General features: G+C 42.4%; 1 long non-coding RNA gene across 2 annotated transcripts; it reads left to right on the top strand.

The window, feature by feature from the left end:
• Positions 1-240: 240 nt before the first annotated feature.
• Positions 241-21,891, top strand: LOC121444568. 2 transcript variants are annotated; one of them, XR_005973800.1, is made up of 4 exons: positions 241-497; positions 1,013-1,131; positions 13,423-13,673; positions 21,728-21,891. It is a non-coding gene; the product is annotated as an uncharacterized LOC121444568 (long non-coding RNA). The 2 variants fall into 2 exon arrangements; XR_005973801.1 differs by lacking the exon at positions 21,728-21,891 and adding an exon at positions 16,661-17,497.
• Positions 21,892-24,076: the final 2,185 nt, after the last annotated feature.

The raw sequence follows: 24,076 nt of genomic DNA, 5'->3' as shown, positions 1-24,076 counted from the left end.
GCTGGTGCGCACACCGCATTGGCTGTTGCCCTTGGTTTCCTACTCCGTCAACTACTGACCTTCAAGTTTTCCCTGTACTGTTCTTCGATTTGCCAACTGAGGCTCCGTGAATAAGAAGTGATGGATGAGTAAAACAGGCAATATTAACATGCACGCTGTGTGCTCACGTAGGGTTATTTGGCAGCTGGGAGGGGGTGGTTAGAGCCTGAGCTCTTACACAATCTCTGAGAAGACCATGGTCTTGTAGATAAATGAGAAAACAAAGGAAAAGCACCTTGGCCTTCCATGGTGGCTCAAGCTACAGGAAGGAATCCTTTGTGGGTGAGCAAAGGAAGAGAAAGACCAGTTAGCCAGGTCTGCTGTGAATATCCTTCTGTCCTTTTTCTGGATTGATGAAGCCTAGAGTTGTCCTCAGCCTTTGGAAGAACAGACCTAAACCAAAACTGAAATAAAAAAAAAAATTACTGATCTTCCTGACGGAGATGGTGAAGAGGGAGGTAAAAGAATTTTTCTTATGTCTGTTTTATAAAAATTTGCTTCATTCTACAGCAATCAGTAACTAAAACATGGCATGCTTTGGGCGGTGCTTTCTGCTGCTTCCTCTGAAAGGGAAAATTATGTAACATAAAGAGCAAATGGTAATAGACCTCAGACCTGCTGAGGACACTGGAGTCATTCATTCCAAGCCCTTGGGACCGGCATCGCAAGCAGCCAGTGCTCAGTGAATGCAACCAAATTTCCTACTTAGGAAATCCTTTAAATTTCCCCAGTGGAAGGTGTGGGAGGGTGCGGGAGGGCGAGGGAGGGTGGGGGACGGTGACGGAGGGTGAGGATTTGATCACTGACTCGAGGGTGAGGGAGGCCATAGGTATAACATTCTAATAAAAGCTGTTTATTAGAATACTCTTCCTTTTAGAAATTCCTGAAGATTGTTGAGCTTAGTGGCAACAGCTAATTAGAAAAGATTCAGTAGAGGTTACCATCAAATATCACTCATTAATTGGTTTTGCAGGTAAAGATTCTTCCCTCCAAACACGATTACCTGAGTGTGAGCTCCAGGATCCACGCCGTGGAAGGAGAGAACCAATTCCTGTGAGTTGTCTTCTGAGCTCCGCACTCAATCCATGGCAGGTGAGCTACACACATGTACACGTACACATGTGCATATACACGAAATAAATATACAAGCCGGGCGGTGGTGGCGCACGCCTTTAATCCCAGCACTCGGGAGGCAGAGGCAGGCGGATCTCTGTGAGTTCGAGGCCAGCCTGGTCTACAAGAGCTAGTGCCAGGACAGGCTCCAAAGCTACAGAGAAACCCTGTCTCGAAAAAAAAAAAACAAAACAAAATAAATATACAAAATGTAATAAAAGGGAGAATCACATGCACAGGAAGGCTTCATGTAAAGGCGGTGGTGCTTAGCTTCTAGGTTTATAGAGCACCACGTTAAAAGGAAAAACACAATGTAAACCTTGCTGAAGAGCTTTCCAAACTGGAACTGGGAGGCTATTACGTGGGCAGGACTGTGGATGGTTTTAACTCCTACCTAGAAATACGAGTATTTATCACCTCCTTGACTACAGGCATCTGAATCATTAGAACTACTGAATCCAAAGGCCTACGATGCATCAAGAGTTTATTAGGCTCAGTCTGGACGCTTCCGTTCTGCTTATGAGTTCTTTCCTCCCACCTGTCATGCTGCCCTTGTTCACCCTCTGCATTCAGTAGCTCGCATATATTCCCTTTTTTCCCACATCGTGTCAAGCATTCGTTCCATACTTTCTGAACCTTTGCCTCCAGGGCTTCATACAGATGGAGTTTTCAATTTTGGGTTGATTGGCCCTGAGAGATAAAAAAAAAAAATAAAAAAAAAATAGAAGTAATTATCCAGGCCTAGAGAAGAAAGGTGTACAACGAAAAGGAGTAGGCGGAGGGAATGTCCGCAGGTGTCTTGACTTTTCCGAGAAAGCTCAGTTTAGCTTCATCTGAAGTTGTGGGAAGAACTTTGCTTCTCCTGGTATAACGTGATTAGCACAGGGAGCCCAGAAGGAGAACTGGGGCTTCGCAGGGAGAATCCTGAGACAGAAAGGGTTAAGGCCAGAGGTCATGCTGAGAACTGTCATTATTTCTGCCATCAAAGCAAATGTTTACTAAAACTCCAAGCCACTTTTATCTGGACACCCCTGGACTTTGAAAATACACTGTTTACACGGAACAGATTGTTGAGAACCACAGAAGGCCTTTGTGACTAAGCTCCTGCACTTGTCCCCAACAGCTCAGATTAAATCTCAAAGCAGTTACACCGCCAGCTCCGTGACCAAACTGAAACCAAGTTGTCTGGTCTCCCTGGAAGTTAGGAGAAAGGGAACACCCACGTTTTTTACACATTTTGATGGGTGTGACAGTGAACTTCTAGTTCTGAAGTGAAATTGAAAGACGTGTGTTAAGGCCACAGCTGGTGGTACATACCTGCAATCCCAGTAACTGAGGCAGGAGGATCATAAATTTGAGACCAGACTGGGCTGCATATCAAGATCCTGTCTCTGCCATCCATCCATCCATCCATCCGTCCGTCCGTCCAACCAACAAACCAACCTTAAATTACCTACAAGAGTCTCTCAAACTAAACCCAAAACACATTGTATTAGTAAGTGTGTTTATATACATATCTTTAGAAAGAGAAAATCATCTTCATTTTCTTTGGAAAGGGTGTTCTTTTGTTGTTCTGAAGTATGTGAATCTGAGTATGTCTGTGTGGGCTTGTGCTCTAGAGTGAAATGTCGGAAGGGGCCAGAGAGGTCCTCTGATGTTCTGGATTTACGGTCGCTGGGAACTGCCCAGTGTAGCTGCTAGGAAGTCAACTCCTGTCCTGCTGTCTCCTTGTTTTGGTTTGCGCCAAGGTCTTATTATTCGGCCTGACTGGTGTCAGACTTGCAGTCCTTCTGCTGAGGCTACAGGCATGCACAAGCCTGCCTGATTAGAAAACCATCCTTAGTGAGTGGGATTACTCTGGTGGCTCCAGATTAGGAGAGCCGATTGTTTTTTTCATGAAGAGGGCCTCTTCCTTGTGCAGAGTTCTGGAGAAAGAGAGAACAATTGCCCAATGAGAGCTGGGCCTTTCTAATAAGAAAGGAAAGGCATTTTTCTACAGTTGTTCCTTGGGCGGTAACTTGGGAAACCTGTTCCAGCGGTTCTCAACCTGGGGCTTGCAACCTCTTTGTGGGTTGCATATTAAATATTGTGCACGTCAGCTATTTACACTGCAATGCATAACAGTAGCAGCATTACAGTTATGAAATACCAATGAAATAATTTTGTATTTGGGGGTCGCCACAACATGAAAAACTGCAGTAAAGGGTCACAGCGTAAGGGAGGTTGAGAACCATCGTCAGGCTGAAGTGAAGTCTGTTGAAGGCAAAGGACAGCATGGCTTTCCAAGAGACCATACCAGGAGGACACTGGGTTCTAGGCTCCACACAGGCAACTAAGGATTTGAGATGAGCTCAAATTCAGGGTGGTATTTATTCAAGGCGAGGCCCTCTTGAGATGGCACAGGGTATCATGGAGTTCAAATCTTTGTATGAAGCATGGCTGGGCAACAGATGCCGGGTAACTGAAATGGAAGAACTGAAGCCTTCAAATATAATCTAGAGTAGGGGAAGGGCTGAGGGTGTCCTCACAGGTAGGAAGGCTTGGGAGTGGCCATGGTGCTCAGTGGACCGGTGAAAATTTCTAATTCTCTTCACTTGATTCTCATAAGCCTCTGTGCTCTTGGAACACAAAGAGTTGCATCTTATGAAGCAGAGGAACCAGTGCCTGAGAGGAGACTCTGGACATGATGGACATCCGACGATTAGAAGAAATTAATAAAAAGGAAGGTGTCACCATGCTTCTCCTAAGAATAATAGTGGCTTTGAGTGTCTTCAAGGGATGAGTGGGATGGGATCAACTCAACACACAGTAGGGCAACATAGGATTTGCAGCTGCAGTGGAAGAGTTAAGTAAATCAGGGTCACAAGTTTGGCTGCATTTCCAACTTGGTCTGGCTGGCCATGTGATTGCGATGCATAATGCATTAGCTGGACAATGAGATCTATTCACTAATCCAAGCTAGCCCTGAGTTCCCTGCAAGAGAACTGGGGCTCTTCTCACAGCGGCGCTGACTCTGAGGAGAAAGACAAACCTTTTAAATCAGTGTTTGCAAAGCCTGTGGGTGGACAGTTTTGTTTTCTGTTCTTTTTTTTATTTTTCTAAAAAAGAAAACAAACGATCTTTTTTCATTTTACACACCAATCCCAGTTCCCACTCCCTCCCCTCCTCCAATTTTCTCCACCTTCCCCTCCACTGCACCCCCCATCCACTCCTGAGAGAGGGTAAGGCACATTGCTTTGGGGAAGGTCCAAGGCCCTCCCTACTATATCTAGGCTGAACAAGGTATCCATTCAAAGAGAATAGGTTCCCAAAAAGTCAGTACATGTAGTAGGGATAAATCCTGGTGCCACTGCCAGTGGCCCTGCAGTCTGCCCCAAACAATACAACTGTCACCCACATTCAGAGGGTCTGGCTTGGTCCTATGCTGGTTCCTTCCCTGTCCGGCTGGAGTTGGTGAGCTCCCATTAGCTCAGGTAGACTGTTTCAGCGGGTGTCCCCATCATGGTCTTGACCTCTTTGCTCATATTCTCACTCCTCCCACTCTTCGACTGGACTTTGGGAGCTCAGCCCAGTGCTGCCTGTGGACAGTTTTAAGGAGAAATTCTTCACAGATTTTTACCACTGACCTCAATTACTTTTATATAGTCTTTCTATATAAATGATAGTCTTTCTCCCCCATGTGTTTATTGAAATTACTGTATTTTGTGTTTACAGTTTCTCAAATGTAGAAAACCTTAGCCACTATTTCCTCCCCTAGTTTTCTGCTCCTCTTTCAGCTAATCCAATAATCCATGTTATTAAATTGGGTGGACTTCTTGGAAAGCTTACTGACTCTGATATCTTTTCACTTCTCCACCCCACCCCCACTCAGAGCTCACGTCTCTACACATCCTCATACCTGGCATATCTGCTGCTTTCTGTGCTTTTTTGTATTTTAATTTTTTTTTCTCCAACAGAGAGTAGAACTCTTTCCTGATAGTCTATGTTAGGTAGAAACAGCCATGAGGAGCTAGTTACAAAACCCCTCAAAAGTTGACAAGAGACTCTCTCTCCCAGAATCCTTAGTTTATCTTTTGTTTGGGTTCATTGATCCTGGTGATCACGTGTTCACCATTAATCTGTTACTTTTGCAAGGAGTTCGGTTTGTGAGTTTTCATGGGAACTTGAGCTAGATAAAGGTGGAATTAGCCTTTCTCCACGTCAGCTTCTCAACCTCTGCAGTAGTAGCATTGTCGGTTGAATATGTTTTTTGATTTATTGGGTTTTAGGATCATTGTATAATAAACATCATCTTTGTCCCCTACTCAGAGGTTGCTAGAACCACCTCTATCCCAATTATGATAGTTGATACTGCAGGATGTCCCTGGCGTGGGACAAAATAGCTCTTGGGTAAAGAGTAGCTATCCCAAGTTGGCTCCATGAGGAGGTGGAAATACCTAATAAAATAGAGAAATACAAGAAAACGAGATACAATAATTATAACTGTCCTCTGTAATCTTCACTTATAATATTTTGTAGTGAGGGGGATGGGCAAACAAATAATTTAGACATGCAGTTTGGATATGATATAATCCTTAGGCACTAGGATAAATACACTATAGACGGCCAGCAGAATCCAGTTAGGTCCATGTGCGACAATACAATGCAGACTTAAAACCCGGCAATGCGTGGCACAGAACACACTATTATGCGTATTATAACTACAATCATTGGTTCATATTTCATTTATCCTGCTTCTATTCACTCACTTATTTGCTTATACGAGGTCTTACCATGTAGCTGAGGCTGGCCTTGAACCTTCCATCATCTTTTCTCTGCTTCCTAAGTGTTTGTGTTGCAAGCATGTATCACCATGCCGCAGGATTTTGAAGACAAGCGGAGAGTGGTGGCACATAATTTTGCCCTAGCACCTGATCCTCAGAGATAGGCTAATCTCTATGAATCCAAGGCTAGCCTGGTCTACATAGTGAGTTCTACATCAGGGGTACACAGTACGACTCTCTCTCCAAAAGGAATTTTAAGAAAAGATTTGTTTGTTTCTTATGTATCTGATGTATGTGAGTGTTTTCTCTGCATGTCTTCACACGAGAAAAGAGCATCAGGCCCCGTGGGACTGCAGGTAGAGACCGTTGTGAGCTTCCATAGGGTTGCTGGGAACTGAACTTAGTATTTTTGGAACAGCAGCTAGTGCTCTTAACTTCTGAGCCTTCTCCAGAAAAAAAAGAAGATTTTTAAGTTGAGTATTACATAAGATCTGCAGCTGAGCCCTGTTTGCTTTTTATGGTATGATGAGATTAAATGACAGTGGAAAGACCACAGGATAAATCTGAGGGAGAAAAAAAAAGACTATTTTGGGGACCTCTGGTGATTTGTGGTGTGTCACACTGTGCTGAACAGAATTAGGGCTGTTCTTCCAAGTACTGTACAGGGACTGACAAGAACACTGTTAGAAGATTAGCTGTGGTCCATTTCAGATGAGCTCCCCAGAAGCAAGCCAGCCTCTTTCTAAAGTCAGGCTCACTGGGGATAAATAAAGAGTTAAAGCATAGTCATCGGAGCTTTCTCAATTCAATGACGATAGCATTATGGTCCATCTGTTGCTTCCCTTATAAGCATGCATCTTCTAAACAAAAGGGCTAGAGGCAGAATCCTGAGTTTACAAAAGTACTTTTCAAGTAATTACCTTCTTGAGTGCAAAAAATCCTTTGTGACTAAGTTGTGATTCTCACCTTCCCACTACTGTGACTAAACACCTGACTTGAACTACTTAAAGGAGAAAGAATTTATTTGAGCTTGTGGTTTCGGAAGTTTCTGTCTGCAGCAGGTTGGCTCCTCTGCTCCCGGGTCTGTAACAAGGTGGGAGAGAGAAGTGGAGGGATGCTACTCACCCCATTTAATGAGAAGGGGGTAAGGCTAGGGATGGGAGAAAGTGTAGTTTACCGGGGCACTTCTCCAAGGATCTACTCCCTTCAGTTTGATCCTACTCCCCTCCCCAAATAAATGTTACTTCGAATACTGCATCAAATAACGAATCCATCAGTGGATGCATCAGTTGCTATGCTCAGCACTCTAATTATCCACTTTCTTCTCCCAAATCCATGTCTGAATCTTGCTATAAGCCAAGCTGTCAACACACGGCGACTTTTCACATCAAAAGTAATAGTGTTAGTATTAGTTCCCCTTTGGAATTGTGGAAACGGAATCTCAACTCTTTAAACAACTTCGTCAAGTCCACACAGGTAACTGGAAGAACTGGCGTTTAATACTAGAATCCTTTCATTTTGCCTTTCGTTCCCACCCCCTGCTTTAATCTGCTTCGTTAGGCAGATAGCTCACGGAACAGTTGAGGGAGGTATTAGCTGCTTGCCCACTTGCTCTGGGTCTCCACTACCACATGATCCTTGTTCTCACCTTGCCATGGGATGGTAGTGTGCCCTCTCCCTAGACAGTCCTCATTTGGGCGGAGCTTATTTTGGACAGCTTATTTCTAGAATTGTGTGTGCAACTTACACAAATAACACGCTTCTAACTCCCTCGGGCCACCTAAATCCTGCCTTAGAACAAGGATTGTTGCTTCGTTACAGCCTGTAGGGTTCTGAAGTGCAAGGAAAAGGCTTTGATACTTGAGGGCAGTCATTGAACCAAAAGCACTGGAGTTACCCAGACATAGTTAGCAATGAAGGATTTCTGAACCACACATTAAACTTTCTTGAAAAGAACCTGTATTTTAACAAGATCTCCGAATGAATCACATACACACGAAAGGGTAAGAAACAATGTATTAGATCCAAGCATCTTCTTTGTCTCCTCGAAGTCCTCTCTAGTGTTTTCTTAACTCAACTGCAGCTGACCCGGGCAATTCTGATAATTCCTAGGGGCTGTGCCTAACCACGTCAGCAATGTTATGACTGTTGCTTGGGCAGTTAAGGCTGATGTCCACAGACAAGGTCCACTTCAAACTATTTACAATATGAAGTCATAAAAAGGGGCTTATCTGTTAGATTACGCTTCCAGGAACATGGCTGCACTGACAGGTACAAGCCGGCTCACAGTATCACACAGGGACACGATCTCTAGTGCCAGATGCATTGCTCGTCCACGAGAAATAAATCATGGTGTCTAAACATTTGATACGTGGAGGATTTTCACAGGCAACACACGTTAACCTGTGGCATCTCAGGAATGCAGTTATGTTATTAGACTGATAATAAGGCTAGGTCCCCAATTAGGCTTCCAGATTCGTGGTGCATGAACTTTAAGTAAAGGAAATATGATTTCCCTGGGGATTAGGCATAAAGACTCTTAGTATAAGCACACTAAATCAGAGAAACACAGATCACCAGACAGGGTTGGCTCAATCACCTTTATGATAGCTGCAAAATAAGGCTGCGATCATGTGGTCACACTGGATATCAGTTTATGAAGCTTTCCTAATTTAGTCACGACAATGATAAATGCGAAGCAGCAAGGACCTGGTAAGGACTTTGAGTGACTGCTGACACTACTCTTGAGGAGAAGCTAGGTGATAGCCGCTGACTAGGCCACGGTGATTGAAAATGGCTGCTGTGAGCTTGACTCATGAGCTCAAAGTTCAGAAGCCTCTGGGACACATTTACAGAAACAGAAAACAACATTAAATCTACTTCCAATTCTGGAGGGAGGTATCCTCCCAAGGCAAAGCCAGCTTTATCAGTTTGGCTTCTTTGTTTGCTAACGGCTGAGTAACTACAGCTTGTGCAATTAGCTAAAGCCTTCTATGAAAGCATCTTAACACATCCCTTGGTCAAAAAGTTAATTCTAAGATATCTTTATAATATAGAGAATAATAACTAGACATGCAAATATTAGCTAGTAAATATTAACATTTAGCAGTTTTAAAAGTTTTTTTCTTAAAAAAAAAGGTTTTTTTCTTTGTAGAAATTTGTTATAGCCACAGTTAAAGTCATACCCATGCCTACACTTTCCTCAAAACCATGATTTTCTAGGGGTGTGTGTGTGTGTGTGTGTGTGTGTGTGTGTGTGTGTATGTGAACACTGCTAAGTCCTCTTAGGCAGTTTTCAGTGAACTTCTCTACCCTTCTCTGTGACTATGTTTTCTGTGAAGCTCTGGAATTTCCTTGACTGTGTAATCATGAACTCTAAATGTGGAGGAACAATACCAAAGTAAGCACATGCAATAATGTAAGACCAAGGCAAATGCATGTTGTGTAAAGACTAGTGTGCCTTTATCTCAAATAAGGCAATAACTGATGGAAAGTAAGGGCAAAGGATACCATTTTCAGGTTCTCGATATTCTGATGGTAAACTAAGCATTGTAATGTATTTGGAAATTCACTGTATTTCCCCAAACACATATAAGTAAAGTCTTGTTGAAACACGAGTAGAGCTCACTCAGTGTCTAGCGGCGTTCATCATATCATGATAGAGTGTAGAATTGTAACAGAGAACATGTGGTCAATAAAGACAGAAACTTTTGCTATTTACCTTCTACAGAAAAAACTGTCAATCTGTTTTAATGAATTCAAGTATTCTTTGTCTTTCTCCTGTTAGAGTCAGAGATTGTAATTTTGTTTCTACAATAGTTAACCTTACATTAAAAATCATTCTGAGTCAAATATCTTTACTTTTAAAGGAGAGAATAAATTTGCTACATTTATTTACTTATTTGCATGCAAGGGAATCGTTTGTGTTGTGTGTGTGTGCGCGCCGCTACGTACATGTGTGTGTATGTGCACGTGTGTGTATGTATATATCCTTGTGTGTGCGCGTGTGTGTGTATGTATATATCCTTGTGTGTGCGCGTGTGTGTGCGCAGACGTGTGCATGCACACCCATGCTCACTTATGCACTCACTCAATCACATGCCCTGCACCTGGTCTGGGCAGCACAGCAGAGCAGGGTGTGGGTGAACCCCTGAGTGTGGGAGATCTGGCCCTGCCCCTCATCTGTCATGTGGTTGTGTGGATGGGGGAGACATGCTTCCTCCCCACTCCTCACTGTCTGTGGCAGGGAGACAGCTGGCCCTGGAGTCCTAAGAGCAGGAGAGCTGTCTCTGCCCCTCACCAGCTGCAGTACTTAGGTGAGTGGCTCATGTACTCTCCTGGGCAAGGCAGTGGAGTTGGCCCTGATGGTCCACTGTGGGAGAGCCTACCCCGAGGACACGAAAGCAGGAGAACTAACCCGGTCCCTTCATTCATTGCTCATTGCTTCAAAGGATTAATTAGCCAGGGCAAGGCTGGAGAGCTCACCCAGTGGTGAGGACAGGGGAGAGCTGGCGGGCTGTCCAACCCCGCAGCTACCCAGGCCCAGAACCAGGGTTTTGAGTTGACCCACCCCAACATCCACTTCATCTGTGACCTGCGGGAGCATGTGAAGGGGCTGAATTTGCAGACCCAAAGCTGCAGGACCTCCATGACCCAGGTCAACAACAGGATGTCCAAGAAGAGTCCCAGTGAGGCCCAGCATTGATAGCGTAACAGAAGCTAGAGACCTTGAGCCAGGCCAATGACTCTCTGCAATGAACACTTGCAAGTAAAGATATAAAGACAAAAGGTTTGCTATGTGACTCACTGTGTCACACTACAGTTTCTGTGATGAGATTTTTCTTTTTTCTTTTTTTAATTTATTTTTATTTTTTTGAGGGGGTTGCAAGGGCAGAGGGTAGATACAAAGGGACGGAAAAAAGAATGTAATCGAGACACAGGATGTGAATGACACAAAGAACAAATAAAAAAAAGTTAAAATAGAAATGGAGTGGGAGCATAAAGTAGGAAAAGAGTGAGGGGATGGGAGGAGAAAGATACAAACCTGGGCTGACACTTGGTGTAGTCAGTACTTTATAAATGAAAATGATTTAAATCCCAACATCTGCTTAACGTAAACCCCATGCTGCTGCTCCGTGTCAGTTTCCCCTATCATTTGCAATATTCCCCCTTTCTTTAGTATTTTCTGTCTCTTTACTTCTTCAGGAGTCCAACTCTGAGGCTATAAAAACATTCAGGTTTCTTTTTGTTCAAGATAAAAATATATGTCTCTCTCTTGAGTTGTATCTCTTAAGCTCCTCTTTTCTTCTCTTGGCCAAACTAATCTTTTTTTTTCTTTTTTTAAAATTTATTTATTTATTAAAGATTTCTGTCTCTTCCCTGCCACCGCCTCCCATATCCCTCTCCCTCCCCCAATCAACTCCCCCTTTCTCATCAGCCCGAAGAGCAGACCTTGGCCAAACTAATCTTTTCAAAGTATTCTGCCACAGTCTCCAAATTTGTAGTCAAATCATCAAATCACCTTTTCTTTTCTTTTCTTTTTAAAGACAGGGTCTCATGTAGCCCAGACTGGTACTGAACTCACGATATAGCTAAAGAGGACCTCAAACTCCTAACCCTCCTGCCTCCCCTGCCCAAGTGCCGGGTTTCCAGATGTGTGGCATCACACTTGGTCTCCAGTCAACTTTCTACCGTCTTCCGCAAGCTCAGCTGTCAGTGTAACGTTATAGTCAAAATCTTGCTCCTGGTAGTTATTGATGAATATTATAGGATGTGCCTCGTAGATATTCATGGTATTGGGGGAAGAATTAGAGAATGAAAAAAGGTGGACTGATTTTCTAATAGACCTCGGGGTCAAAGATGGCTTGAAGACTCTTTCCAAACCCAAACTCGTAGTCAGTAAAAGTGATGTGGACCAGCCTCATCTGTGCTATGCTGTCATCCTTTCGTTCTTATGACATTTTGAGTTACTGTGAGATATAGTGCCTAGTGTTTAAATGCTTTCCTTAACATTACTAAGACATTTATGAGATTCATTTTCTGTACAACACATCGTCTTGGTTTGCATTACTTAGCCTCAAGCACACTCAACCCTGGGACAGGGTTTCTAACCATAGCTAACCTAGCTCTCCACTGATTGTTGTTCAATTGCAGATCCTTAGCTTTTGCATAAGAAGTTACACAGATAATATTTTTTTCCTTAAGTTAAATACTGCTACAAGATACAGCTTTAAAAATGAGTGTGTGAAGATTAAATTATCTTTTAAGTAACTAGCAAACAGCATATTTTACTGACTTGTCCTAGAGATTCCAAAGTGCAGAATTTGAGCATAACTTCCTGTTTTTCAAAGGCATGTGATGGTAGTCTGCAAACATGAGCAAATATGAGAGTGCTCTATTATTTATTTGTTGCACAACCACAAATCCACAGCCTAGTGGATGTTAATATTTTCTGGGAATGACATCAGACTTTGGAAAAGTTAACAGCTATAAGAGTTCACAGTGATCCACAGTGCAGAAGCCTAGCTTTTTGCAACAGAAAGGACTCGGGTGAAGAGCTTATGTTGGTAATAACTTAGCCCCGGAATGGCAGGGCTGACTTAAGTTCTGCTTCTAACATCTGGCAGGGTATGGGTAATCTAACCTCTTGCAGGGCCTCCAGTTCCTCAAAAGAGAGGCCTGAATTTCTGATGATTAACATCTTTTCCTATTTTAAGGTCTTTGTTTATTGAATCAGCAACACCTCTGATAGGAGGAATGTGTACTGGTGGTGGTTCTTGTCAGCCATAGAAATGTGGGCTATAGAATGGAAGAGAATAAAGGCATGACCTTTTGACAGAAAGAGGGCTTAATCTTTTAATCTGAATATTTGATTCTTATAGATCTGAACTGAATTTTTATGTAAATTATTGAAAGAGATTTTGAAGGCTCAAGATATGTTCATCTAAACACTACACAAGACCAACATATAAAGTTACGTAGAATTAGGGGCGCTTACACAACTCTCAATCGTTTGCTTTGAATTTGGGGCCATGAGACCCAAATCTCCTTGATCTCCATAATAAAAAATTCAAATAATTTGAATAATTTGTTTCATAGATATAGCTGATGGAAGGATTTTCCCTTTGATGTTTATTTTAAAACATAGTAATCTCTGGGGCTGAGGAGATGGCTCAGGGGTAAAGAGCACTTCCTGCCCCTCACGAGGACCGGGGTTTGTTCCTAGCACCCATCTGATTCACAAGCATCTGTAACTGCAGTCCCAGAGGATCTGATTCCTTCTTCTGGCCTCTGTGATCAGGCACAAATACAGACATAACACTGATATACATAAAGAAACTATACTAAGTCCCCCAAATCAAAATATCATATTCGTAAAAATAAAATTTCTCTGATGTATGCGGTAAGATGGACTAGAAACATTAGGTTTAAATGAATTTGTGTTACATATGGGCCTGATGTGCCACAACAAATTCCTCTCCTGGGCTTTGTTTTGTGTTTGTTCCAGTGAAGCTCAGTGTTCTGGATATGTAGCCCAATAGGTGATACGAAGTAGAAATTGGGATCGTTATGGCTAATCCGAGTATGCCAGAAGAGTCTAAGTCTAACGTATGAAACCCACAAACTGAAATGAATGGTAGAACTGGATGGAGCTGTCTACTGAAGAATCGGCACCAAGGCTTAAGCAGAGCAACCAATCACAGTCACCACGGAGCCAACTGCTGCAACCATGTACAGATAGTATCGGTCATAACAAAGGTATGTTTTCTTCCCCCTTCTGGGAATTTGGTCCACAAGGCAAGGACAAATTCCTGGACTGAAAGATTAGTGGAAAATTTTGGTTGGGGGACAAATAGTTCCGTTGATCCAATTTTCAATAACTTTCTGAAGAGATGTGGCAAAACACAGCTGAAATCCATGGAGACAGAAGGCAATAGGTTCTAAGGGTGATGGTTGTGGCTCATGATGCCTCATCTGTGTGATTGGCTCACATTCCAAATTTTCCTTTCAGCTATAGGGGATTGTTCTTTCTTCCTGGATCAGTATTATGTGATGTGTAGGCTTGATAATTTGTTTCTTTAAAAGGCATAAAGAGTTCATTATTCATTGTGGCTGACTGGTGATTCCCCCCACCCCACGTCTCTCTCTCTCTCTCTCTCTTCCATTTTCCCTTTCTCTCACTCTCTCAAACTGGAGTATAAACCCAGAACCTTGTGCATCCTAAGAAGGAACTCTACCACTGAGCAGGGTCCCTAGGTTGACTGAAGCATCGAAAAGATAAAAGTGATATTTAGAGGAACCTTTGGAAAACTAAGAAGAGCTAGGATGATCGATTTAGAGAAAGATGTGGCATAGAGCTTCAAAATCAAGCCATCCTGGTGGAGTCACTGTTTGGTAGAGCATAGTCACGGACATGATTCAACTGTGTTCTCAAAGGCTGCTTCCCTCTGTGTCTCTTAACTCTTTTCAAGATCAGCCATCTTCATCTTCTTCAAGCCAGGTTCCTGAGAAGCTACTGTTTATCCAACAACCATCTTCTCTTCTCTGTGCTGTCTGCCTCAGGCTGTTGTCAATGCTGTGAGGGCACCAGACCACGGAGATTGTCCTGGGCTTCTGTTTGGTGTTTTCACTACATACACCCAGGACTGAGAACGGTGCTTCTCTAGGTCCACACTGTTTATGCAAGTAATATGGTTTATATGTAAAACACATTTTATTTCAAGGAATCCGGAAGTTTGGCACATACTAATCACACACATACACTAATTTGTGGCCAGCCTCAAACAAAAATGCTGACGGCCTCCACTGGGAGACATCACTCATGTTAGTGCATTTTTGCATTGCCAGAGAAAGCAGCACACTTGAGTATCTCCTCACAAAAGGATGTAGACTCTTGTGTGTGCATTTATCTAGATTCTGTCTATTATCTGACTGTGTGCCTTTGTGATTAGATCACTGTAGAAGCTATTAGCCATGAGTCCAACTGTGTGCTAAGTCCTGAGCTTCCTAGAAAGTCTCTGCATATAGGGACGGTCTTGATCATCTTGACACAGACCACTGTAACTAATGAATCCATTTAATTGTTTATGAGGGATGGAGAGAGAGAGTCATAATTTATGTTCTTTCCAGCTTATGGAATGGTCTATAGCAATGGTTCTCAATTTGGACTGCAAAGCAGAATATTCTATAATGCCTACAAAAAATTAGATCCCAACCCAGAATAAGTAGGTTGTTAGCATTAGCATCTCTAGGCCCTTTGTTTTAAAGTTCTGCAGTGATTCTTTTGTGCAGGGTGGTGACCAAGGGTCCTAACTGATTTTCCTCCAAAGCACTTGAGCCGGCAACTTCCTCTAGGAGGAATCTGTAGGTTTGGGAGGGATTCATCTAGTGCACTGCACATTTCATACTTTTTCATACATTTCATATTTGCATACTGAAACAAATTATTGGTTTGCTTATTTGAGTTTGTAAGCAATGTTCTTGGAAGAATGTCGTTTTAGGGTCTTTATTAGAGTCAAATTCACAAATTCGTGAAATGTACGTATCCAACTGCGGCAATATTTTGCCATTAACCTACTTTTCTGAACTTATGAATGCATTGTGTATTGTGAAATAAACAGTCACATCTGTTTCTTGGTGTTTTTCAACAGTCCACATTCTATTGAGCCCTGATCAGGAGGCTCTGCTTAAAAGAAAAAAAGTTGGTTGGTAGGAAAGTTGTAATGAGCCAGCTTGTAGTGTTATATGTGCTTTTCTTTTACCCATTTCCCAGCCCGGTGACCTTTTGGCGATGAGGTGAGGGTGTTCTCTATACGTCTCCCTATCTGATTCTTCACAATTTGCAGTGATAAGATCTCAGGCAACAGTTGCACAAGTGCTCCAAGCTTCCTGCAGAATTCTGTCTGGCAGATCTATTTTACTGCCATGCTCAGCTCCTAGTGGATGCCTGGTGATGATTTTAGTTGCCCTGACATGATGACAGAACCACTAGACGCAAGAGCTCAACAGGGAGAGACCCTCACCCTCCTACCGTATGTCTGTCTCTGCAGCCCAAGCTGCATCATCAAGTGCCTTTAGATTCTGACAGCTGCTTTGCCGATGGAGGAAGCTTTATCCTGCACACGTCTGGGAGGTATCTTGATGCCCTGTCAGAATGCATATTTTTCTCATGATGACTTTAGGGCTTGTAATAGTCACCACCTACCCCAGTCCCACGGCTGCACATCCTCCATTGCCCTTGCACACTTGGAGGGAAGTGGGATGTAATTGTGTGATTTTAAGGAATCATCCTTCAGCATCTCATTGATTTTCTTTGCCCTCCCCCATGTATTAGGTGCTGACTCAAGGTTTTCTCCGCCCCCCCCCCATTAAAGCTTGCTTTGGGAAAGGACAGAAACTCTTTTCATCCTAAGAACTTCAGACTTAAATCCTCTGATGAGTTTCTGAATTCTAGAAAAGTTCAATGAGTAAAACATCAGAACACTGAAGTTTCTTTTTGATAGTAGTGATGGCTCAGAAGATTGCCAGACTTCCTGGTCACCTTGGTACCTTACTGGAATCTCTTGTCAGTTTGTCCCATGTGGTTAGCCTTTCTGGGCCTGAGATGTTTGGGCTTGAGCTATAGATAGATTGTCTTTAGGCATAAGCATTCCAGAGGAGAAAACCTCAACTCTGACACCATTATTCTGGTCTCTGAAAGCACTTCATTTCATAATTTCATGTTTTCCTTTTCACATGTCAACCAGTGCATCTGGCAGCTGTGGTGCAGAGTCAGCAAGAGAGGCCCTGTTTTCACTTCATGGCCTGGCTTCGTCTTAAGTTTGAACAAGAGTTCTCAGGCCTGACTCTGCCTTTGGACGTGTTCCCAAACATAAGAATCCTAAAGTTGCATAAAATTATACACCAGGAAGCTAAAGAAAAAAGAAGATTGTTTAAATAAAACACCATGAGATCCGAAGACATTCTTACGTGTAGGTTACTTTTAATTTTAGAAAGCAAATTTAGTAGATAACCAGTAGCAAAACCATGCCAAACATTCTGTGAAAGTAATATGCAGAATGACCTCACTGTGGTAAAATACAGGATGTATAAATATACATGGGCTTGCCAAGGTCAGATGTTTTGCTAAGTGCTTTATATATAGTGTTTTATGTGTATAACTGAGAAAAATCCAGAGAGGTACTTCTTACTTGCCCCCTTCATATCCACCATCTTTATGGTACCAATTACGAAAACAAGTTATATAATCAAGCCACATGCCCATCAGTAAATCAACAGATGAAGATAATGTGACACACATGTACATTCGAGGTTGGTTGGAAGAGAATCAACAACAAAATTATCACAGTTCTACAATGAAGCCTATTGTGCGGCGTGCTAATTAAAAAGTAAACCAGCAAAAAGGATGGAAGTGTCGACCATTATGTGTTAAGCACAATAGACAGAGTCATAAAGGCGAATATCACATGGCTCCTCTGTTATCTAGAAGCTACATTTGAAATGCATGTGCTTAAGAAGCGAGGCAGAAGGGCATGATTTAGGTGGAGGTGGGTGGACCAGAGGGAAGGAAAAGAGGAATGAGACAGGGTCATAGGAAGGGAATTGAGCAAATGTATATAAGAAAACGTCATAATGAAACCCACCACATTGTATATTGAAGACAGGCTAAAAATAAAAGAAGAAAAAGTAATTTTTGTATTTGCTTTTGTCAGGAAAATTGAACCATGATTTCTTTCTTAAAAAAAAATGGTCATGCTGTTAAACTGCCTTCTAAATATTTATATTTATCCCCAAGTGCTGGACTGTTCTCAGCCTTGGTGAGTGGACAGCAGTTGGTGTGGAGACTCATAACTAGTCCAAGAGTAAATGAAGTTCCTAAGCACATGTATATACGAGCAACACTAAGTGGATACAGTAGGCTGTGCATGTGTGTGTATGCACAAATGTATACATAATAATTATTATAGGAGAAGAGGTCATGAATTTGAAAGAGACTTGGGAATGGTAGGAAGTGGAGAGAGAATAAGGAAGGGTGGAAATTATGTAAATACAGTATCACATATGAAGTTATCAAAAATCAAATGTTTAAATAATATAGGAATAAATGACTGCAAATGCTCAGCCCTAAATAGGACATTTTTGTTGTTTATTTTTGAGACATGATTTCATTGTGTAGACCTGGCTGACCTAGGACTTGAAATACAGACCAGTATATCCTTGACCTCTGAGTTCTGCCTGCTTCTGCCTCCTGAGTGCTGGGGTCAAAGGTGTGCACTACCATACCTGGTTAAACAAGACGTCTTTGCCAAACATCCCTACCACAAGCAAGGCTCAGGAAACATCTTGGAGGAGGTCATAAGAATGCCACAGCTGGAGGATGGGGAGGGGTGCTGTACAATGGTCTCATCTGGGCATGATTAATGCACTTGTGACCATGGCAGCTGTGGTTGCCTGAGTAAAGCCTGCACAAGATCAAGCCAAAGAAAATTCCAGCATGCTTAGGGGGTACTTATGTGGTTTTATCTTATTTACTTTACTTGTGCTGAAATAAGAAACAACCAAGGGAATTTATATAAGAAAAAGTTTGTTTGGGCCTCACAATTTCAGAGGGTTAGAGCCCATGACCTTCGTGGTGGGAAGCATGGCAGCAGACAAACAGGACAGGCATGTTCCTAGAATAGTAACAACAACTTGAGACAAAACCACCTGAAACAGAGAGAGCTAATTGGCATTGGTGTAGGCTTTTGGAACCTCAAAGCCTGCCTTTAATGACACACGTCCTCTAACAAGGCCATACCTCCTAATCCTTCCCAAACAGTTCCACTAACTGGGGACCAAGGAGTCAAACATCTGAGCCTATGGGGGCCATTCTCATTCAGACCGCCACAGGCTCCACCCGTAACCAAGGAGCTATCGGTAGTCGCTGGTTGTTGGGGAAGGAGAATCAGTCTTCTTTAAAGCTTTGATTTGACCACTGGTTTGTTATTCTTGCTCCAGCTACTGCCCTCAACCATGCACGTATGGACAGTACTCAAAGGACTCCGCATGTGTGAAAGAATAATTAAAAGAAGGAGGAAACCCTAAACAAAACATATTTTTAGTTCATTGCTGGAGGATTTCATGTGTGTGTGTATGTAATGTATTTTGGTCATACTCTTTTGCCCTCTGCTAACTCTTTTAAGAGCCCTCCTCCACACCCCCTCCCAACTTCATACACTTAAAAAAATAATAAAGCACTGAACCTAATCCATGATAGAGAGTTCTTAATATGCCCAGTTTGCAACAAACAAAACTGAGGTCAAGTTTAGTTAGTTTGACCAGTGATACAGATGATATGTTAGAGAATCCCATAGTCATAGACTACTCTGATTCAGTGTGTCTACCTACAGAGGTGAACTTTGGTTAATAAACAATAGCTGGTGAAGGATAATGGGTCATTTATACAGTCTTTGTTTTGATTATGTATATATTCTAGATTTATCTCCAATAAATTTCTTTGATTAATAAGAGATTATTATTCTTATTAATTTTGCATTGTTGGTGATGGAAACCAAATTCTTTTACATTCTAAGAAAAAGAATTTTTCTCTTCTCCCTTTTCTAGATGTTTGCAAACTTTTCCATGAAATTCTCAGAACACGAGAAACTCTTCTTATCTTGGGTTGGTTTTATCTTAGTAATGCCTAAGAGATAATTAATCCTATGGATAAATAAATAAGGCAAGTAATGGCACTCTTACCTTTGTTTCTTACATGGCTGCCTAACACATGGCACCAGAACTTTGCCACTGAAAGCCTAAAACACCACACACTTCATCTCACAGTATCTGGAGCTACAACTCTGTCTTAAAGTTTCCTATTTAAAAGTGGCAATAAAAATGATAGTAGTGTTGAAGTCTCTGCTGATGTTCTAAATTCATCTGAATGCAGGTTTTTCTTTTCTTTTTTTCTTTTTTATTAAAACAGAGTCTCTCTGTGTGGCCTGGAGCACAGAGTCCTCTTGCCTTATCCTCCCCAGGGCTGGGATTCTCAGTGTGCACCACGTGTCTGGTTTGCCCTGAGGTTTCTATGCCTGTAAAGTGAAGCTCAGATCTGCTTCTTCACGGTGCTGAGAATTTGGTCCAAGTCAAGTGTCATCTGATAGCTGGAACTAGGGTCAGGCGTATGTCTCCCTGCCTTGGGGACCTAGATCTCAGAAAGCATGACTGCAGTCACCAGTACCTGGAAGAGAGTGACGGCTTCATACATGTTCACTTACTTATAAACACATTTAAAACACACACACACACACACACACACACACACACACACACACACAATGGAAGGAAGAACACAATCAGCTTTGCTGCTAAGCAACTCATCTTAATGTCTCATTTGGATCCAGGTTTCCCCAGAGTGTCAGTACCAGGCTAAATGATTGTCTCTGAGTGAATTCAAAATGGCCACCATGTGTCTTCTAAGGGTTCAAGTTTGCTAGAGAAGCTGATTGCAAACCATGTCAGTTTCGTCTGCTGCAATTTACCAAGTCATCCCAACCTCCCTGGATAGGATTGGAGGCAGCATTCAGAGGCCGATATTAGGTAGTTAGCCTTCCTACCACACAGTACCATTGTTCTCATTTTATGCATGAGGAACCCTGGACATTGTGGGCTAAGTAGTTTGTTCAAAGTCATATGGTTAATAAATAAAAAAAAAACTTGGATACAAAACCAGGCAATGTGATTTCCAAAGCCTGAACATCTGTGTGTAGAATTTGAGCTGGAGAGAGGAGGGAAGGGATAGAGAAAGGAGTTACTCACCTAGGTGGTGGGAGCAGTTATGTGCAAGTGAGGGCCAGGACTGGAAAAAGCTTCCCTGAGCCAGGAGAAGCAGCACCAGGCAGGGTGGGAAAGGGTTTGGGTTCCTGCACTACCATAATTAAGCCTTGTCAGACCTGTGAGTGAAAAGACAGATAGGCAAGGAACTTTTGCAAGAAGGGCGACCTTGTCTAGGAGGCAAAGATTGGGCTAAGGAATGTGCACAGGGTCGGTATGATGGGAAACGCTGAATATGAGCACAGCCAGACCCCAGCGCAGGGGGCAAATCCAAAGTTGGAGCTGGGACATCCTCAGAAGTGTCAGCCAAGAACACAATGTTCTGGAAGTCAAATGTACTCAGCAGCCTTGAGGACAGAGGAGAAGGAGGCCAGGCTGGATGGTTTAGGTTTAGACAACTGAGAAACTGCAGAAATATTCACTGATGATTTTATTGGCTTCCCCCTCCCTTCCTCCCTTCCTCTCTCCTTTCCTCCCTCTGTCCCCTACCTCCTTCCTTCTTTTTTTGTTGTATTTCCGTGTACTGTGTATGAAACCTGGTTCCTCTGTGTGTTTGTTGAGCAAGCACTCAACCACCGAGTTACATTCCTGTCCTGATTTGCATTTCTACTTACAGGATGCTTCATGCTATCAGCATTGTATTAACACTAAGTTGTAGCAGGAAGTCATCTGAAAACTCAAGAGAAATAAGAACGATTGCACGTCTATCTGACATCTTAATGGCATAAAAAAAGAAAATTCTTCCTGCACTCAATCATATTGATAATAATTCAAAATGTGAGGTACACAATTTTTGTAAGTCAGTATATCAGAAAACAAAGAAAAATGCATGGAGAAAACATTTCATTAGTATATTAACAATTCATGTAATAATAGGAAAAAGTTGATTGATTAATAGGAAAATGGCCAAAGCACAGAACTGGCATCTCAGAAAGGAAGCAATAAAGACAGAAATGTCCCCCCTAGTGTGTATGTTGATATCCCAACCCTTTATCTTTCAGAATGTCACTGTATTTAGAGAAGAAGCAATTATACAAGATGAAGTGCCTAGGGTGGGTTTAATCCAGGATACTCTCCTAGGAAAAGTGCGTAGGACATACACCCGTGGAGGAAGGACAAAGTAAGACAGCTGTCAGCCAAGGAGTCCGACTCAGATGAAACTACACCTACCAACACTTGAATCCTACACTCCTGGTCTACAGAATTATGAGAAAATAAAATTCTATTGTTCAAAATATCAACTCTGTGGCGTGTTATTAGCAAACTAAATGACTCAAAATGTAAATACTAAAATACATACAAATTAAACAGTAATTTGAGCAGAAAATATCACACATTTGTGTCATATACTTGTGGGTAAGACTATTTACTTGGTATGTACTTAGAAGAGCAGTTGGCAATAACAAAGTGTTTTTATTTTATTTATTAGTTGACACCTAATCAAAGTGTCAGGGGAGCAGAGGAAGGTAGAGCTCTGTGAGTGCGAGGCTAGCCTGGTCTACATAGTGAGTTCCAGGCTAGCCAGAGCTATACAGTGAGATCCTGTCTCAAAACAAACTGATATCTACATTCCCTTTGACTGAACAATTCTACCCCAAGCAGGATTTATATGTGTAATACCTTAACATTTATCAGTGAAAAACATCCAGTGTATCCATTAAAAAGACTAACGAAGTGGGAATAATTCCTAGGTTGGAGAAAGTGGGCCCTTAAAGAAAAGGAATGAGATAATTAACCATGTTAAAAGGAAACTGTCCGTGGCTTGGAAGAAGTCTATGATGTAGTGTTAGTTTGAGAGTAGTGGTGGACAGGCTGTGGAGACATCTTGGTGGGGACAGTGTTTGCTGCACAAGTGTGATGACTTAAGCTTGTGTCCCTTTAAAGCCCGTATAACTGTGTGACCATCATAATGCTTATAACCCTAGCTCTGAGAAATGGAAAGGAAAACCCTGGGGCCTAATCAGCCTGCCAGTTTGGCCAGTTGGTGAGCTCCAGGTTCAGTGAGGAACCCTGTTTCAAAAAAATAAGATGGGCAGTGATCTAAGAAGTCAACTAATGTCACCTTCTGACCTCCATATGCGTATACACGGGCACATGTACCCATATGTTGTGGTAATGAGGAGCAGGCTGCATCCCACTGCCCGCTAGCTTAACCCTGAAATAATTACACAGAAATTGTATTCATTTAAACACTGCCTGGCCCATTATCTCTAGCCTCTTCTTGGATAATTCTCACATCTGAATTAACCCATTTCTATTAAATCTGTGAATCACCATGTGACTGTAGCTTACCTGCAAGACTCTAACCTATGTCCGTCTCGGGTCGGAGATTCACTGCATCTGCCACACTGCCTTCTTCCTCCCAGCATCCAGTTCTGTCCTCCCCGCCTATCTAAGTTCTGCCCTATCAAAAGGCCAAAGCAGTTTCTTTATTTGACCAATGAAAGCAGCACATAGAAAGAAGATCTTCCTACACCAATCTGTCTGTACTTGCACACACAGGTCATACATATCCATATACCTACATACGGAGAGTAAAAGTAGTAGTAAACTAGTAAGACAGAGTGGTTGCATTTATTTATTTATAGCTTCTGTATCCTTTTTGTTAGTTTAAGATAGAAAATAAGATCTTATTTTTTTTTGAAAGTAATGAACATTATGTAAAGACACTACCATGATTGATTTTGATGGTCAAATTGACGGCATTTATATTTAACCCCTAGCATGTCTGTGAGGGATTTTCTAGGTTATGTAAATTGAGGAAGGAAGATCTACATTCATAGTGGGTGGCACTCTTTCATTGGCTGGGTAGCAGAGTCGCAACAGCCATCTCTGCTTCCTGACTGTGGACACAGTGTGACTAGTCACATCTTCCTGACTGACTGTGGACACAGTGTGACGAGTCACATCTTCCTGACTGACTGTGGACACAGTGTGACTAGTCACATCTTCCTGACTGACTGTGGACACAGTGTGACTAGTCACATCTTCCTGACTGTGGACACAGTGTGACTAGTCACATCTTCCTGACTGACTGTGGACACAGTGTGACGAGTCACATCTTCCTGACTGACTGTGGACACGGTGTGACGAGTCACATCTTCCTGACTGACTGTGGACACAGTGTGACGAGTCACATCTTCCTGACTGTGGACACAGTGTGACTAGTCACATCTTCCTGACTGACTGTGGACACAGTGTGACGAGTCACATCTTCCTGACTGACTGTGGACACAGTGTGACGAGTCACATCTTCCTGATTGTGGACACAGTGTGACTAGTCACATCTTCCTGACTGACTGTGGACACGGTGTGACTAGTCACATCTTCCTGACTGACTGTGGACACAG

Source organism: Microtus oregoni, unplaced genomic scaffold (assembly GCF_018167655.1).
Source record: "Microtus oregoni isolate MIOR12 unplaced genomic scaffold, Mior012 000132F_ref0000261, whole genome shotgun sequence".
In the NCBI taxonomy this organism is placed as follows: Eukaryota; Metazoa; Chordata; class Mammalia; order Rodentia; family Cricetidae; genus Microtus; species Microtus oregoni.
This window is presented reverse-complemented; position numbering and strand designations above follow the sequence as displayed.